Genomic DNA, 15,275 nt, shown 5'->3' with positions numbered 1-15,275 from the left:
TTGCAGCGGAAACTGTGTCGAATCATTCACCACAACCAACCGAGTTTGACGTGCACATCGCGGAGGTTTCTGTGGTTTATCTAACAACAGTGCTGGTTGCTCAAAATGTAATGTGTGCCGCGTGTAATCGTGGCCTGATGTGTTTGTAACATCACTCCAGTCAGAATAAACGTGAAGAAAGGGGTGTGTGTGTGTGTGTGTGTGTGTGATTTTAGATTCATGGTTCAGGTTTATGGGTGGAATTCTAGAAATATTAAAGGATAAAAAATAACTGGGCATGTTTCATAAATTCTCTTTAGCATGGAAGAACAAAAGCAGAGAGAATTTAGGACAGATTTGATGAACGAGACTCTCTAAAGCCTTTTCTATCCATCCACTCTGATTCTGAATAAGAGTTAATTACCAAAAGCGTCTCTATTTGCCTTTCTATTGACAACAGTGGCACTTAACCGCAGATGCAGAACACTTCACGCAAAGTGTCGGTGGACTGCTTGTCGTACTCCTTCGCAAATGGCTTTCATTTGGGTTAATATACATTCAATTCAATCAGCTCGGACGGGGCAATGATGTGAAAGAGAGGACGGAAGAAAGCAAAGAAGAGAGAGAGAGAGAGAGAGAGAATTGTCTCAGCTGAAAGTGAATTTGATGATGGGATTGGAGGGGGGGGGGGTGAATTCAGAATGAGACTTAATAGAGACCAATTAACTCTCTTTTTGGGGACTTTTCTGCCACAAATTACAGATAAAAAGTCAGTCACTTTACGTCTGCGGCTTGATTTCAGATCATTATGAGTTGTGATCAATACTGGCCCACAGACTACAGTGTGAGACAACTACATAATTATTTATTCATTCATTCAACTATTCTCTCCCCTTGCAAGTAGTCTGCGGGGCCAGTAGTTTCTTTTGTAAACTGTCTCTTTGCAACGGGGCCAGAGTGTGCCACCATTATAAAATGAACATGATTTGTCAAGGGGCAGTTTGCAAATATTACTGGACACTATACGGGCCTAATGCTTGAATATATACGCGTATGTCTCATTACAGCAACGTCTGCATCTACAGGTCTGATATTTAGCTTACTGACATCCGCCATTTGAATCACAGACGAATCAAACATTTCGCATATCTCGTGTCTACCCTGATATTCTTACTCTAAACCCTAAACCAACCCCAACCCAACGAAGGCACCGAGTACTAGCCAATCAGAGGCAGAGTAGGCCGGGTCATGTCTTCGCCATCCTAGGAATGAAATTTGAATGAAGCGCATCAGAGGGGATTTAGAGGTGGGTATACGCAATGCAGATTGGAAAAAAAAAAAGTAGGTATACGCCGTATACTGATGCGTATACCCTACACTACACCACTGCTTGCAGTACGGGATAGTTTGTCAGCTGGGCATAAGGTATATTTCTGTGCACTTTTTGTGGAAATGGCAGAAATACAAGAAGAAGGCCTGAATATTGCAACAACAAAAAAATCGATGTCACCCCCTCTCTATCACCATAGCAGCTGACAAAAACACCACAGGGTACACATGGAGAGCAGAAGACACTAATTCGATCATTTCAACAAAAAAAAAGCAGTAATGAAATGCCATGACAGATGAGAGTAACCGCTAACTCCATTAATTATGTCATCTTGTGATGTCCCCCTTGAACACAGTCGGTTAGGTCCACCAAGCTGAAACTAATGCAGTCTGATACAAACAGCCCAGCGATAAATCCTTTGCCTTGCATGAGAGGAGAAGTGTTCAGTGTTTGTCGTCGGAGATTTGTTACAGTTAAAGTAAAGTAAACTTACTTGCTCACGTAAAAAACGGGGGGGTGCCATCGGGGGCATTTAACACAGTAAACATTATAAACACGTACGACACCCCTGGATTAAAGTGAACCCTGAAATAGGGATGATTGGTCCATAGCTCAAACTGATGCCGTACATTCGCTCTGTTGACAGTGGGATCGTTTTCCTGTGACAGGTCACGCTTTTGACATTGTCTCGCTGAAACGCTCCATTTGGGTTGAGGTGACAAAATTCAAAATGTAACGTTTGTACGGAAATACAGCTTATCTTTATGGATTATATCGACGCCGAATCGACAAGAAGGCTGTCGAAATACAGAGCACTTTTATCTTGCATTTCTAGAGTGATGTGTTTTTACGGACACTTCGGGAATTTTTAATATGTTATATTTCTCAAAGGGAGTTTGGTGCAATATTTTCCCCCCGGAGATGATAAGGTTGTCTGACTTTTTTTTTTTTAACTCATTGGTTTGATTAGTTGTTTAATAATGTGTGTATTAAGCACTGACGGTAGCTGATCAGGCTAATTTCATATGCACTAACCTTAACATATGCATTATGTGAACTCTGAGACAACATTTTATCTGTCACTCACTGCTGAAAGTAGCAGAACACAATGACAAACTAATATTTGTATATATATATAATAGTGCAATATAAACTGAGCTTTATGATGAAAGCAGCTTTATTGGTCATGATCATAGACAGTATATACAGTCTGTGGTCTGCTACTACAACCAATGTATATGTATATGTCTTGTAAATAGTGACCCTGGATGAAAATCTTACATGATGTGAGAGGGTGTCAGACTTTTCAAAGCCTTGTCGTGTATGGTAGGCATTACCAGAGGCTCTTTTCTCTGAGGTATTTTTCTTTTTTTTTCTTTTTTAAAAACTAAAGCTACACATGCCAAGTAGCCTCTTTAAAACTTGTTATCAGATCAACCGTCCTGGGACTTGTCTCGTAATCTAATTGACACGCACTTGATACTTCAGCCGGATCCATTGAGTTGTCAGAATTAACGGAACAGGAGAAAGGGACAGATGCAGAATCAGAGAAACAACAAAAGGAGAGAGACAGGAGAGAGAGAGAGAGAGAGAGAGAGCGGTGGCTGAATGGCTCCATTGTGCGCTGGCGATGAACTCCACTCTACAACCTACAAATGAGCATTCAGCAGTTCAGTCGAGGCCTAAATCCCCCAGCCTTAGTTTACTGTTAAAAGCTTTCCTTTATTGTGTCTCAGTCAGGCCTTTCTCCACTTCAAATCCAAAGTTCGCGGAGATAAGGGCTTGCAGTCATACACGCAGGGTGGTGGAGGGAGGAGGTGCTGGTGTAGGTGCCAATACCACTAGCTGGACTAAACGGAGCTGAAAGCTACGAGTGCACCGCCATATTCTATCTATTTAATAATAATGTGGGAAAAAAAACATGGCAACAAGCAAAGAGACGTTTGCTATTGACTATTGCTCAAACTGGAGTTCCTGGGTTATACAAGAGCTTCCCCTCGTCAAGTCACATTCCAGCATCCACGACTGGAAAATACTGAATGGGTTTAATGTGACGGAAAGCTCTGCAATCAATATTTAAAACGCGAATTAGAAACCAGAGTTAACTGAAAGTGATGTACGGAAACCAACGGGAAAGTGGCACCCATGAGCCTCTTAGCCTCTTAACAAGCAATCTTACACGCTTATTATCTTAGCGAAGTACTTAGCGAAGCGAACATTAAGGATTCCATTGTCAGAGCCTACAACTGAGGGTTACATTTGGGCAAAATGAAATACTAAAAACTCAACACCCATTCATTTCTCCTTCCGTCTGTCGCACTTACCTTGTTCGGGGGTCGGGGTTTTGCTACCTGGCTTTGGAATTTGGCCAGGTTCAGGTTCAGGTTTGATTATTTTCGATATGCCAATGGTCTGTGTCCAAGTGTTGTGAGTAGTAGCAGTATAATGTATAGCATTAGTGTATTGAGCTTACAGTCAGCAAGAGACGAGATGAACCAAAAACATGGCGTCAGGCTGGGTACAGGTGTGACATTTGGCGGTACCAGTTGACCAACCGGCCAAAGCAGGTGACCGCCCACCTAGAGTCTGGTTCTGCTCAAGTTTTTCCTTGCCACTGTCGCCACAGTGCTTGCTCGTGGTGGGAACTGTCGGGTCTAACATTATTAAGAGTCGGTCTAGACCTGCTCTAGGCGTCTTGGGTCTTAAAAGTCACGGGTATGGGCCAGGTTCGGGTCTATTCTGGGATACTAGAGTCTAATCTAAGCATGCATTCTGCAAGAGGGAAATAACCACCCGATGCATGGATGGAGATGAAGATTGCCAGTCTAGCACAGGATTAATAAAAACATAACTAATCTGCCTGAGAATATAATGTTAAATTCCAAGAATACATCCTGAGTGACACGCTAACAAGCCACGACTTCAGGGAGAGCAACGCGCATCACGGTGTGGCTGGTGGAACCTGGAGCAGTGATTCACACTAAACAAGGGTTTACGAGCAACCACGAGCGAGACGGCGGTGATGCGAGGAGGGAGATGCGCCGGCAGTCCGCACCCCCCCTCCCCCCGTCGCTCTGTGGAGACTGAGAGATACTATACAGGTTATTTGTTGACGGGGTTATTCACTTACTGACGGCCCAGACAGCTGCCGGGAGGAGAGGCCGGCTGTCAGCTGGCATAGATGAGAAGCAACCTTCAGAGGGCTTTGATACGTTCATTCGGCCAGATGAAACACTGCACTCATCAATCACCGATCATTTCAATCTTTTCACCTGACATCCAGCGCCCTAATCAATTACAGTGAAAAAAACAGCCACCTCCTGATTCACTGTAGGGTTTTACGGGACATAACAATGCGACCAACACAGGTTTATATACAATGACCAGATGTCCCGGTTTGTCCAAGATTGTCCCGGTTTCAAGCTGGGTGTCCTGAGTCCCGACAAATTAAGTTTTATAACTAGGTCGGGAACAAAGACCACGCCTCGAATACATCCCATTTCCACACAGAAGTATTTAAGCACCTCATCCGTTCCCTTCTTCTTGACTCAGTTTTCACCCTCTCCCCCAGACCCCCCTTTTTCTCTCTCTCTTCCTCTGAATACAGGAACCACCGGGGGCTCTACCCAGCCAGAGCACACGAAGAGACGACTCTCCCACTCAGAGTCTCCACTCCCCTGGTTCCCTCCTGTCTTCCCGCCACCACTCCATCCATTTGTTGGTGAAATGTCTGTAAAACACTGAATTGTCCCGGTTTTCACCACAACTAAAAGAATAATTACAACATTATACTTGTTTCCAGCACTTACAAGTCCCGTTGTCAAGGCTGTTGCTAGGTTAAGAGTCATTGTCACCCCCTTAGAGAAAGCCGGCCTTTTTGTCTTTTCTAAAGAGCTCCAGGAGGCTTACTCCTTCCTTCGTAAAGTGCTGCGTTCATGGCGTCCATGGTGTTGAAGGTGTGCTCGGAAGGGGGGCTAAGCGCTGAAATAATTGTCCCCCCATAGCGCATGCAAGTGCACTAACATGCGATATACTGGGGGGGGGGGGGGGGGGGGGGGTATATTAAACATGCATGACAATTTTGTAAATAGTTATTGTTGTGTGTGTCACAATGTCATTGACTCTTCGTTGCGTTACTCAAACAGCCTCTATTTGCTAAATCACTGTTTTTGTAGTCAAATTCTGACTGGATGTCGTGGAGTACTGTCAAAAAGACAGTTTAGTGTAGTTTTAATCAGTGACACGTTTGGATAACACTGGATAACATTAATGCTATGATATGATATCAATTCAAGCAAACATTTAGAGGAAGACATGACCGTAATGTTAATATTAGCTCGCCATGTTGTTGTACGCATTTGTGCCTTTCTTTTCTTGTCTGTTCATTTTTGCCACATCTCGTCTAATTTGGGACTGCAGATGAATGTAGGCTAGTCCGTAAATCCGGTAGTTAGCTTGTTACTGAGTGCAAGAAGCTGAGAATAAAGTTTTGCTAATCCAGAGCTACGATGTCCAGTTCTGCATGTGCATGCAGGTCGTTAAGACTTTGCATTAACACAGTGGTTTTTAGGTCACGTCCTTTTGTCCGTCACGCACTTCCTCAAAGTTTTTGTTGCCAAAATGAACATTGGGTCAAAGAGACATGTGGACAAGCAAAAAAAGAAAAAGAAATGAAAGATTCAACTGTCAAAAATGGAAAAGGCAAGCCAAGAGGTCTCCGTCGGTATGAGATGGTCACCATCAAAGTGCACCCAAGTAAGTAAGAACACGTTGTTCTGAGGAAAGTTGGAAGAACAAACAGAACTATGTTTTTTGTTTTTTTTTCATTGCAACATGAGTCAATTTCCTGCGTATCTCGAGGAAGGAAAGAGATGGCTCGGGTGAATAATTTATGTCCTCCTAAAAGCCATCTCTCAGCCAATTACTGCCGGAGCAGCCCCGATTTCCTCCAGGGCCAGTGTGCTGTCGACCCAAAACCTCTGCAGTCACTAAAAGTTTGTGCAACGCTGCGCAGCAAGGCCACCAGCAACGTGTGAAAATGTGGGCAATGGGATTCATATCACTGAACAGTCTCATCGTGGATCACCGCTCAGCAGCATTGCTATATTGACAGTTGTGTTTAATGTGGGCAGTGTAATATAGTGTATGAAGGGGCAGTGAGCTTACATGTGGTGCACAACAGTGGGTGAGAGGAGTGATCACAGCTGAAGCTGAAGAGCTGTATAGCCTTTTACTCAAAAGATACTACGGAGTTCAGTTGCATTCAGCTGCGATAGAGTGCTGCAGGAGCGAGTCCTAAAACCCTAAAAATGAGTCAGCATTTTTACACTTCCCGGTCCCCCTCGTCTGGAGGTTCAGTGGGTTTCTTCAGTGGCTTTTTGGTTAGATGCCTGAAATAAGGTCTGTGGTTAACACAAGCTGAAGAGATTTCAATGCTTCATACATCAAATACGTCAGTAGATACCCCCCCCCCCCCCCCACTCGAGAATTTTGAAGCTTTTACGTGTCTTTTAAAAAAGGCGGCTGCTAACAAGCGGCTAAATGAGACTACAGAGGTTGTCGCGGACATTAAACGTCTTCATGCCGACTCTATAGCTATCTGTCTATTTTATAATATTATAAGTGCAATAATCCAAAATGCCACGGAACAATCCCATTGGCTTTTTGTGGAGGGAACCAGGGCGACGCTAACTTCCGGGTTGGCCTACAAAAATACATCATCCCTGCAGCGCTCTATAGCTAAGCTAAGAAGACTCACTGCAGAAGGTTGCCTCCTGAGAACTCTGGCCAGGACCTGAAGAAACGTAACACCTTTACAACAGCAGAGTGACGACAAATCCAAACTAATCTCAGCTCAACGTCCATTTTACAGTCCTTTTTTTTTTTTCTGGAGATTTTCGCGCTATCAAGTGACCGACTCCATGTCAAGCGAGCAAACTCGCATTTGCTGCCCTAAACAATCATTATATGGTCCTGGTTGGGATTCGTATTGACTGTCAGTAGATTTCACATATACATATTATCACTCACTGCGGAATGTTCTAGGAATGTGAGGCCTGAACTATGCGTGGGGAAAACAAAAAACCCCTGGTCTCTGGTGTCAACATGCCCATTACTGTGAGCACCTTTTGTCATTATATATATATATATAACACACTTCTACAAACAAAACAAAAAAACCGACTGAAGCCATCGGCATTATCTTCGCCTCAACAACACTTTCTCCGAAACAGAAAATGGGATTATTCTTTGATGGGGCTGACAGGCTGCTGTTGAAAAATGAAAGCCTTTGTGCTGACACCATGATGGGCTGGTATTACTGAAAGGGTAAAATCAGAATGTTCCTGTGGCAGAAAAGCTGCTGATTACATTTTGTGGTAGGCCTTTTAATTGCAGCTCCCTGTTTTTTTTTATAATTATGGTGTAATTAGGCAGCGACAATACAGCATATTATAGCAAAATTACCAGTCAGGGAAGCAACCAATACTGCGCGGAGGAGGAAAAAGAAACGAGAGCATTTTTGTCCCTATTTTCTATTGTTGAGTTCTGAAAATCTCTGAAATCTCTGAACGTTTTGCTGCTCACCGGCAGCTGTTCCCTCCCGGCAGGTCCCCACGTTTGTGGCTCTCACCATGCCAAAGGCCACAGACAAAACTGGAAGCTCTTAAGGTGTCACTTCCTGACGGGACAGCTGACCAGCTTCATAAACGCGGGTTAAATAAGCATTCCCTCACGCCTTCGCTGCCGGAAGACGAAGCTGTCAGCGCACCCTGACTCTGGGGGACTAATGGGTGGGTGGAGGTTCACCGTGGCTGAACGACAGCTACCAACCGGAGAGGATTTGGGCCTGCAGGTTTGACGTGTAACAAAATGGAGCTCCTGATATGTGCGTGCACGTGTAACGGATATTCTGCTGACCTTGCGTTGGCATTTGTTGACAATTGATTTGAATTTGCAGTTGAGAAAGAAATAAGACTAGCTCGCGAAGCATTTCATGAAAAAGAAAAGGAGGCTAACCTTGATTGAGGCAGTGGGAGTGAATGACTAAAAAACACGCGGTACGTAACTCCACTAACTTCCCCTATATGCCATCATAATGAGCGCATTCACGGTCGACCGGTGTGGCGAAAGAGAGAGAGAGTTTGTGTTCTACACAGGCGCTGAGTTATAAACACGATGGGACCGAATGGGCCTCTACAGACACATAATCATCAACACACAATAACTCCTGCTGCACCATGTATTTTGAAAATATGGGTACTGTATTCAACCACTGAGCTACAAATACAACAGTAATGTTATTGTGTTGTGTTATTCTTGGTTTATTGTCTATGTTGTGTCCTGTGTTCACTAGTGGGAAAAGCATTCAGAGGTTCTTCCAGAGGCCGGCCCCACTAGCGTTCCGCGGACATCGGGACCGTCTGAGCCGGGTATTCTCCGCCGCGGGTCTCACAGTCAGCAGACTGGGAACCAGACTGGCGCCCCAGCGTGCCGTCCGCGAGTCAGGACTGAGGTAGGCCCGGACTATGTGTTTTATTTTAGGACAGATCTACAGGTTTGCTTTGTAAACCTGCCGGCTGCTTTTATCATTAATCATTAATTAAGCCTCTAACAAAAGCCCGGTTACTATTTGCTAGGCTATTTATGTTAATAAGTTAATAAAATATTTTCCTACACGAGAGATCTAGACTGTTAGGCCTACTAAAGGATCTATCCAGCGGTCGACATGTGAATCCTCGTGTTGTAATAAACCCTTTCTTATGAAAAAATACCACACATTTTTTTAATGGGCACCAGACATCGTGCATATGTCTACGTAGCCCACCCCCCCCCCACATCAGCTGTTTATTGGATCAAGCTCGGCCCCATTTCAAAAGCGTCATTTCAGTTTCGAGAGCAAGTTTTTGCAATGTGAAAAAAAAATTTCAATTTGATCAAACTCTATTTTCAAAACATACCGTGGAGTTTCACATTACGAGATGCACATCCAGGTCTACAGAATTCACACTCAATACCTGCCGGCACAAATATCTGCCCACACCCAGCAGTATCACCGAGTCACTCATCATCCCACCCCCCCACCCCCCGCATCAGCCATCAGCATACTAATGCGTCTGCAGACAGACAGGCTGGCTGAGAGGAGGGCGGCCCCTCAGCTCTGTCTGATGATAAATACCCCCCCCTTCGCGTATGAATGATGACACATATTTAAAGAATTCCGAGCCCTCCCCTGCTGCTCCCCGTTTTATTGTCCCATTCAGCCTGGCTTAGTGAAATGAAGGCAAAGAGTGGTTATCTTAGACCATAACTCCTGTCATAACAGCCAGTCAGGTGGACCCCCCAAACCCCCCCCCACCCCTCCCTCCGCTGCATTCAGCAGGCGTGTCAGGACTCATCCTTTGCTGGTGACTTCACACGCAGGCGGGGGTGTTGAGAAGCTGCTCAGGAGGTCCGCAGGCTGCGCCACCGTACCTCCGGCTTCGCCGCTTCTACAATGTGACGGCGGAGGGCTTTTAAAAGGAGTTTCATCTCATTCATCATTCATGCTCCGAGGGATCGGTCACACCGGCGCTCATAACGGCAAGATTTTCAGGCCCTGTTTGCCAGACAAGAACCTGATACTGGAACATTTTGCCCCCCCCAAAAAAAACAAAAAAATGTTTTGCTTGTAATTCTTTCGTTTCTACGTTATCTGTGCACGGCAACTGCAGGAAGGTCGAGGTCAGGGAAAGACAGCGAAAGTGGTTTTGGCACAAAATAGTTGAAATAGTTCCACATTTTGGAGTATACACTTATTGCTTTCTGGCAGAGAGCTGCGTGAGACTCTTTCAGGTAAATGTAAGGCTTAGCTTAGCTTAGCATCACGACTGGAAAAAGGAGGGAGCCTGGCTCGGTCCAAAAGGTAGCAAAATCCACCAATGCCCCTAAAGCACAGTAATTAAACCATATCTCATTCGTTTCATCCGTGCAAACAAAACCATCGACAGTTAGAAGGCATTTTAGGAGGGGTTACGTGGCTAAAAATACTGGGCTGAAATCTTGGACCCAAATTAGTTGCAATCAAGAGGCTTCGCCCATGGAATCAAAGTCAATTTGCCCTGAGCCAGGTCCAGCAGAGCCCTCCTCTTCAAATACCCCCCCCCCCCCCCACCCCACCCCCACCATCGACAAAACCAGCCACAGCATCCTTGCTGTGCCGCTTTTCTGGCGTGACCAAGCATTTGAGTTGCTTTATGTCGTGTGTGCCACGAGCTGGTAATTGGTGTTTGATTGCAAAAAAAAAAAAAACATGTACACGTAGAAATCCAATTTGTGCCCCAAGACGCACAGAAGCGACTCCTTGTACGAGAAAGCGGGTTTCCATCACCGTCGAGTGACGCACGACAAGGGTGCAAGCAGCTCTTTGAAAGAATCTAAAGTTCATTATGAATCACATAGGCTTTACAACCCCCCCCCCCCCGAACAATCCCTTGAAGGATTTTTTTCTTTGCGGCTGCTGAATCAGAGAGGCCCCCTTGATGTGCAGCAGACAAAGAGGAAATGCTGCAGGGAGCCTGTACAACTGGCCTCTAAAGCTGCATATCACTGACTGCTTCACAGGAACCTCAAAGCGGAATATTTACATCTCTTATTTATGAACCGCTATGCATCGCTTCCTATTGCCGACGCTTAAGTCATACAGACAGAGGCAGAGAAAAGGAAAAAAAAGAGGAAAAAAAAAACACAAATTAAATTGTTGCAGTGTCATTCCACAAAGGACGGGACCTGCGAGGGATTAGGTTCCGCACAGGCCCCAGTTATGGATGATGCTCTGAATAACGGAGGCAGAGAAAATAAAATGGTAATAAATTCCATCTATTTTGAACTCTGCTTCTGAAGCTCGCGGTAGAGGGGACAGGACTTTGAATTCCAGCAATCAATGAGGAAGGAAGGAGTACAGTGAAATGGTCTTTTCATAAAGCAACTAAATTACCGGTGTTAGCGGCGACTTCGGCTCGGGCTCACGTCCAGCTGCGCTAAAAGGCGTCATGTCAGACTTCACAGAATGTGCGCGCGTATGCCTTTAGTGGCGGTTTTGTGACTTCCCTGAGCTCCTTGCAAAGTATGCTATTCAAATTAATACGTGCAACCTCACAAAATAACTCAAATCTGCAGCGCAAGCCACACACACACACACACACACACACACACACACACACACACACACACAAAGGCGGGATTAGCTCCATTAGCGGCCGGAACCTCAGAGGCAATTAACCTGCCGTGAGCAAAAGCCCGTCCTCAGATTCCAGCATGTGGTGCCAAGCGGGAGGAGGACGGGACGGGGCGGGGGGGGGGGGAGTGACGGAGGAGGAGCACTTTTGGAAAACTCTCAGTGCTGGGGTCAAAAGCGACATGTATATGTATAGAGGTTTACTCTTCCTCCGCCCCGTGTGTTCATTTCCTATGCTTTCTTCTTTGTTTCACAACCGCACTAGCTAAGGCCTACGCATCTCAAAAGGCTTTCCATTCATCCGATCATTCAATCATTCCACTCCATCTGTCAAATGAAAAATCTCGGCTTGTAGTTTGTTTTTTGGGGGGGGGGTTTTGTGGGCATCAAAATCATTATTGAAGTGGGTCATCAAATAAAATAGAAAACCGGATTCAGATTTGTGAATTTCGGACTTATCTACCGAGCTGAAAGTGAAATGGGGCGAAAAAGATAGATACTTTATCATCCCCTGGGGGGGGGCAGAGCGTACAGTGGAATACTATCATGTCATTTTAATGATTGCTGAGGAGATTTGGTCGATAATATAGAACTGATTCACCAAATGTTGGCAGGCTGTGTTTTGGAAAAGCCACCGTACTCTCTCACCAAGTCACGCGGCAATTCTCTTACAGGTATTAAATTGCTCATGAAGCTGCTTTCACGGCCGTGGCCACTAGATGTCGCTGTACGACGGCGAGCGTGTCAAATCAAAGGGTCAATTAGGGGGGAACAAGAGCGTTATTATCTCCTCTTAGACGTGTTTTAAAAAACACAAATTGCTAACAAGTGACTACAGAGGTTGGGGGGGGTGATCTAAAATTGTTACAAGGGAATTTTCATTTCATTTTGACTTTTAAACTTGTAATGTTTTTACACTGGGATATAGGTATGCGCAGTACACAAGTATTTGTGGTGGGGAAGCATGTAAAAATCCCTTCAGTATGAAAGGACGCACGGTGGAATGAGCTGTAGCAACATGTTGGACAGCCCGTCTGGAGCAAAAGTCTGGCTTCTTTAAACTAACAGCTTGGAGGCCGCAGAGGACCACGGGATTAGCGGCTGATAATGGCGTGCGGTTGAAACGTGACCGGCCTTTCGGCTCTGTGCTGAGCAACCCTAGACGACTTGCGCGGCGCGATTTCTCACCAGAGCACACCACTCCAGGGGAAGCCCGGACCTGTTCTGCAGCTCACTTTTTCCCCTCTCATTCTTTCATGGTTGCTCTATGCACAGGTCAAATGTCGTCAGAGCTGCGATTCCCTCGCACGAGTTCAGAGCATTTATGTCTTTCTTCTGTTGCAGTTTGAAAGCACAAAATAAACGGAACTACAAAGTTCTAAACGTATTCTTCTAAATTCTATTTTTCTCAATTCAAAACACATTTTAATAGCTAACCCCGGTGTTTTTAGACGGGCTAATTTTAAAATAATACTTAATTTAAAATAAAAAATAAATAAAGGCTTTGCAGTGGTGGAAAGTGTGAGTACATTGACTCAAGCACTGTCCAATTTTATATGTCAGAGAAAAACGTACTTAAACATACTTTTTACTGCCCAAACATTTATATGTCAGTCCAGTTACATTTCAGATTAACATTTTACAAACATAACACGTGATCCTATTGTAACATGTGATGCGTTGTTATAGATTTAACTGTCCCACAGTAAATACAGTAGTGAAAAATCCGTTGCATCAGTAATAATAATAATAATAATAATGATTCTCTAACATGTTATATAATAGCATAACACCCACAGAGGTCATTTGTCTGCACTGAGTACTTTTACTTTTGTGCAATTAGCTGACAGAACTTCTGTAACATTTTCGAAGCTGGTTCAACTCGGTTAAAGACACCCATGTCTTCATTTGTCTTCTTCTTCACCGTCTTTGTCTTTTATTTTTGTTGGGGTGAATTTGAGGGTTTTTGACAACCTAAACTCCTCGTTCATGCGCTATAATTAAAAAACGTGCCCATGGTGGGTATTTTATAAGCTAATGCCAGTATTTTTAGGCTTAGTACATTTAAATCTGTTTAAATAAGACAGTCACAGTGGTGAGTGCTGGCTGTTAGCACTGTTAGGTGGAAAGTCTGATGGACGTGTTTCACCATTCTCTGACATTCTACAGACTGGCAGACCGCGTTAACCTGCATGGCATGTTCAGATCTTTTTCACACAGGCTTCATATGTGATTTGCATCTCAAGTATTTTGTGGATTTGTTCACAAAATAAATAAAAATAGAATATTAAAACTCTCGCCACGAGGATTTGAAAGCATCCAACAAGGACAGCCAGAAGAAGTCTTTGTGTTTCTGTGCTGAAATCGCAGTGGACTCAAAGTTTCACTCCACTGCAGGGAAAGTGAAGTGTTGTACGGTGTACTCTGTCGTGTTTGTTCATTACACTCTCCCTTGTCTCCCTTGCTTGCTATTTGCGTCTAAGTGCCCGGACCCTCATCTGTAGCGAACAACAACTCATCAGGGTCTTTTGTTGCTGAGTGCAATCCATGACTCCTACAGTAAAACCCAGTGATAGGATGATATTCAGATATTTGTTATTAAATGCGTATGATGAGTCTCAAAAAAGGCATGTGAGCAGGTGGCCACGCTCAGCATGAAAACTTCTGAAGTGCTTACCTGCAGTCAGGCTCCATTGAGAGGACGATTCCGGAGGAGAATTAGTGCTGGCAGCCCACAGCCATGGTCCTCAGAAGGTAACAGAACAATTCCTCTACAAAGCCCATGAAACAACCCCCCCCCCCTCCAAGCCCGAGAGGAGCACTGAGCCCCCGGAGGAGTGCGTGCAGCCGCTGAGGTCAGCCACAGGTGGGAGGCTTCAGCGCGCTCACTGCGGTGCGTTGATTTATGTGAACGCGGGTCCGGCCAGAGCTGCTGATCTCTTCTGGGAGCGAAGAGCAGTGAACAGCCCCTGCAGCCCCGAGAGCAGGGCCCGGGCGGCAGCCAATGTCGACGTGCATGATGTCACAGGTGTTGGGTTTCAGCTGGAGGCTCAGAGGCGGTGGGAAGCTACTGCTGAGGGGTTCGACTGAGCGCAGGTAAAACAGACCCCTCCCTCATGCCTTATCTGGTGTCAGCAGAGGAGAGCGATGGGGAGGAGGGGCGGCTTGGTTTGTTTGTTTGGATACAGACAAAAAAAAGTCCCTAATGGGTCAAACTGGGCTTTTAGAGTCATTAGCACAAAAAGGTCACTAAGAGGACACACAACACAACCACCTCATAGTGGCGAGGTCCAAAAAAATCCGAAAATATGTGGCATCGTCTTGAAAAGTAAATCCCATTTAAGAGCTACTAAGTGCATCTTTCATTTCAAAAAGTCTTATGTCATTCACGAACATGTGCCCAGACCACACGGTAATAGCAAGATACAATATGTCGGTGAAAGGACGTAACTTCTTGCACCTCCACCCATACACTGCAAACAACAACAGCCTGTCTTCTGAAAAATGACACATCGATATTGCACAACTAATTCCAGAGAGAAGCAGCTATTTCCGATGTTTCTTTTCATGATGTCCTCGACGTCACTTGACACAGGGACACGTGACGCTCCCAGACGATATTGCAATCCCGCAATCAGGTTTGGCTCTGAATAACAAGAACAAGAAGCCAGTCAGAGGCACAAATCAGCCGAAGTGAATTCAAACTGCTCAAACTGTCGTTTGCGCCACACTTACTGAATTGATTCAAACCAA

The 15,275-nt window shown here is 44.9% G+C and overlaps 1 protein-coding gene across 1 annotated transcript in view; it reads right to left on the bottom strand.

The window, feature by feature from the left end:
• ptprfa (protein tyrosine phosphatase receptor type Fa) overlaps window positions 1–14,311 on the bottom strand; it is a 221,827-nt gene extending 207,516 nt beyond the window's left edge. Inside the window, exon 1 of the mRNA XM_070909026.1 lies at window positions 14,200–14,311. The gene's annotated coding sequence lies outside the window, so the exon portion shown is untranslated. The remainder of the gene's footprint in view (window positions 1–14,199) is intronic.
• Between the last annotated feature and the right edge of the window lie 964 nt (window positions 14,312–15,275).

This window comes from Enoplosus armatus, chromosome 7, assembly GCF_043641665.1.
Source record: "Enoplosus armatus isolate fEnoArm2 chromosome 7, fEnoArm2.hap1, whole genome shotgun sequence".
In the NCBI taxonomy this organism is placed as follows: Eukaryota; Metazoa; Chordata; class Actinopteri; order Centrarchiformes; family Enoplosidae; genus Enoplosus; species Enoplosus armatus.
The sequence above is the reverse complement of the archived record's forward strand: the minus strand, read 5'-3'. Positions and strand labels throughout refer to the sequence as shown.